We start from the raw sequence: 4,329 nt of genomic DNA on the forward strand, positions 1-4,329 counted from the left end.
TTTTTTTTTTTAAGTTTGCCAGCCACTGCCAGTATTTGATAATTTTCAGAAATGTTGTATGGCCCCCAGAATATTTTGAAATTATTATAATTATTATAATAATAATTATAATATTAATAATAATAAAAAATGATTATATATTATGATATTATAAAAATCTGAACATGCAATATGTCAAAAGAATGAACAGAGCATCTGCTTTTAAACAAAACAAACTGTTTTATTTGAGCTTCATGGTTTCTTAAATGTGGGCAAGTTTTATAAAAAAGCAACGTTTTGAACACAATCGCATTTTTGTCAAAGACTATGGGATTCTGATCGATGATCAAAACACAGATGGTCAATTGCTTCCTTCAACAGTTAAACCTCTTAATGGCTCCTCATTTGATTAAATGCTGCTTAATGTTCACGTTATTTTACATTTGCATCTTTTTACTTGTGCGATCACTTTCTGCTTCTTCTTTGCCGTGTTTTGATCCAGACATTCAGTACAATATACAAAAATGTGTAATAGCGCCCCCTACCATACAACAGTGAAAACACGGAAAGACGGAAAATCCTGTCAGTGGCGGGGAAAGAGCTCAAGTGGACAAATTTTTTCACCATTTGCTAATGTTTTTGCAAAAGCAAGATATATAATCATTAAACATTAAAAAAAAATGTAACAGGCAATTATTCATATGGTGCAAACTCATAAACCGTGTTTTGGAGCCATGATGGTGGCCTTTATCCACAGCAACATGGGAGCTTTATTCATGCAACCTTACTGAAAAACACAAAATATGCAACACAAATTGTATGCAACAGTTTCAGTCCGCTGTCACGGCATGCAATAACCTCACAGGTCAAGAAAACTGCATTTGCATGCAAAAGTCTTCAGTCTTAGAGTAAGTAAATCATAAATCAGCGTCAGCAAATGGCTCTGTCTTAACGGAGTGAGCGGGAGTGAGCTCTTGCCTGTCGCTCGTGTCCTTGACCAGATCCTCCGAGGGCCATAAGGAAATGTAGGGCCTGCGCACAGACACTTTCCCTTTGTTGAATGTGTTGTTTGCTGATGACATGGAAACAAGCGGCACTATGCTGGAAGCCACATTCAGACGGACAGACTGCACTTCCTATGATTGACTGTGTGGACGGTATACGTGCAGAATAAGCTTCATGTTGTTTGTCCATGTACACCAGAAGCCGCCTTGAAGACAAAAGGCCACACAAACTCACTTTCATGTCTGTAAAACAACCACATGGTTGTCCATCATTTCAAACACTGAAGACAAATATTTACGACAAATGTGCCACAATACAACACACATAAGAACTTGTTCCTAATGAATTGTTTTCCTACAAGCCATTCATCACTGATGCAAAATAGTATGAACAGTTTTTCTCAATCGATTAGCTTAATTTCTCCAAAGTAATGTAATTGCTTTTTAAAACAATTAACACCTTAGCCAAACAGTTCTCTATTTAATTTACAACATATTCACATATAGATACACAAATACACTAAGGGCCCTATCATACACTTGGCGCAATGCGGCGCCAGGCGCGACGCAAGTGTTTTTTGCTAGTTTCAGCCCGACGCAGTTGTCATTTTCACGTCCTGCGCCACGTTGTTTAAATAGCAAATGCAATTGCGCCCATTTGTGCGCCCATGGGCGTGCTGGTCTGAAAGAGAGGTGCGTTCAGGTGTGTTCAGGCGCATTGTTGGCGCGTTGCTATTTTGAGGCAACTGAAATAGACTGTGCCATTGACCAACAAAAACCTGGCCTAAAGTCAATGGTGCAGTTGTTTTTTTGTTATTTAAAGAGTGCCTTGCTGTGTAAATAGTAAATCCGCTGTGTAAATAGTAAATCCGCCATGGCATGAGCGCAACTGGCGCTTAAAGGAAATGGGAGATGAGACTCTGATTGGTTTATTGCACGTTATGGCCCAAACACACCCATTACTCATAAAGAGCATAGGGACAACCCTTTTAGACCATGAGCCGGGTGCGCCGACCGTTTTTCCCGTCGTTAAACTAGCAAAAGTGGATTTGGACACGCCCTAAGTGGACCTGCGCCATGCGCTTTAGACCATGCGCTTAGATCGTTAAAATAGGGCCCTAACAATCCAATCAGGATTTTTAAGGCCAATCACAGAAAGCAGTATCTGCCGATACGATCACCTACCGATCTTTTTAAAGCCTTCTTTCTTTTTATCATGTAGAATTGTATTTATAGTGATACTCCAATCAGGATTTGTAGACATTTATTTAGGGCCTGAATTTTTGAAAATGGGGGGAATTCCCCTCTTAGGTGACTCTTGTGAGAGGGGATTTTTTTGACATTTTTTGACATTTTTTAAAAATATACACACCTAAATGTTCGATCATGCAGTGCATTTTTGTTTTTACAATCGTGCAATTGCACAAGCACAAGCCTGATTTTGTGAGCTGTATGTGAGGTGGCCTTTTACGCCAGGTTCACACATAGGCCTCCTCCGTTTGCAGTGTGTATGCAGTCCATGTGCGGTACGTAAGCGGGGCAGAAGCAGCACGGACTCATTGTGCTTTCACACAGGAGCCTGCTACTGATCCGTGCTGTTTACCACAAACACAACATTTATCCATTATTTCGATTTCAAATCCAAACACGTCTTCCAAAAACGTTTTTCAGCATTGTGATTCTGCCACATGTACATTAACTGACAGTCACCACCGATAAGCTACTACTAAATATATTGGAAACATAATTTGCTGTAACGATTTGTATCTTGAAAAGCGCTATACAAATAAACTTGAATTGAATTGATTCTTTTTTACACAGTACAGTAATACAAACTTTCATAGACGTGTTTTAACGCAATAAATATAAGCAACACATTATTCAATGCTTTTTACTTTTGAATTTACTTCTAGATTTATATATTAAGTCGCTCAAGTAAGTGGCAAAACATTTAAACTACTTTTCTTACGTTATCACAAACATTCTAAATTAAAACTTGCCATTGACTGAAACAGTCAGCTCTACTGCCTTTTCTTTTGCATTTAAATCTTTATTACAAGCAACCCTGCTGTTCATAAAGAACGTTGTTTTTATAACTCCAGGAGCGCCATATTGCCTTGTTTATCTAAAAGTGCTCTTTCCCTTTAAACCTAGCCAAAAAGCCATAGCCTATGTTGACTGGGAAACACAGTAGACTTTAATTATATGCATTTATGGTGTAATTACTACATTTTCCTGTCAATCCATACTGCAAACAATGCGCTGTCACTTTAATTCAGCGCGAGCAGCACAGCAAACTCAATGGGGGAAACGATCTCTGCACTGCTGCAGACGCGCCGCTCCTGGAGCGCACTCCCGGTCCGCAACCGTGTGCAGTGTGAACGCATAATCCGTTAACATGAGTGCGGAAAAAATACGCACCGCATACGCACTGCAAACGGAGTGTGTGTGAACCTGGCGTTATGTGTGTGCGCTGCGTGTGTGCATGAGCGCACAGTCTCCAGGAGAGCGTGCCAGTGCTGAATGGCTAAACACCGGCAATAATTAAAAATAAATGCAATTTTAAAACTTCAGTGACGACGAGACACTGCCTCGATTGTGCAAGTGACAATTCCTGTGTCAAGTGTGCAGCTGGCTTATAGTGCAGACGCGATGTGGTGATTAGAAGCCATTTGCGCATTTTAAGAGAGAAAGAGAGAGCGCGTGCGGTGATTCACACACGATGTTTGTGAAATTACGTCTCACATAAAGTTTTCAAATGACTTTATAAGTTATTTAATGAAGAAATATGAACTGTACCTCACCTTCAGCATTAAAATGACTTTATCCAATCAGGCCAGAGATTGAGACTGTTCCGCTGCATGTCATGCCGAACCTCTCACGGCAGGCGCGTCATCAGCTTGAGATCGGTGTATGAGCCGATTAACCGGCGATTAATCGGTCAAACTTCCCAAAGCGATTATCGGCCGATAGCGATCGGTAGCCGATTAATCGGCGCACCCCTAGTTCTTCAGCAGGGAGTTATATTTTCAAAATAAACTTGTCTGTCCACCTGAACGTTCTTCAATTCTGAAAAATGTTTAGACATTTAAAGAACAGAAGCTGTCCCAAGATGGCTATAAATGTGCACTATGAACAACCATGGTACAATACTTAGAAATATAGAAGTGGATTGACATAACTCTTTAGATCAGTTTCCAAGCTTCTCTCAAGGAGAAGCCATGATTTCTTACATGGTCAACTAGGGTCTGTCTTCTATACAGTTTCCACTCTTTCCATTACACCACCCTGTTGAAAAAAACAGCATATGCTGGTTAGGTATGTTTTGACGCCGGGACGGCTGTTT

Source organism: Sinocyclocheilus anshuiensis, unplaced genomic scaffold, assembly GCF_001515605.1.
Source record: "Sinocyclocheilus anshuiensis isolate Anshui unplaced genomic scaffold, SAMN03320099.WGS_v1.1 scaffold117, whole genome shotgun sequence".
In the NCBI taxonomy this organism is placed as follows: domain Eukaryota; kingdom Metazoa; phylum Chordata; class Actinopteri; order Cypriniformes; family Cyprinidae; genus Sinocyclocheilus; species Sinocyclocheilus anshuiensis.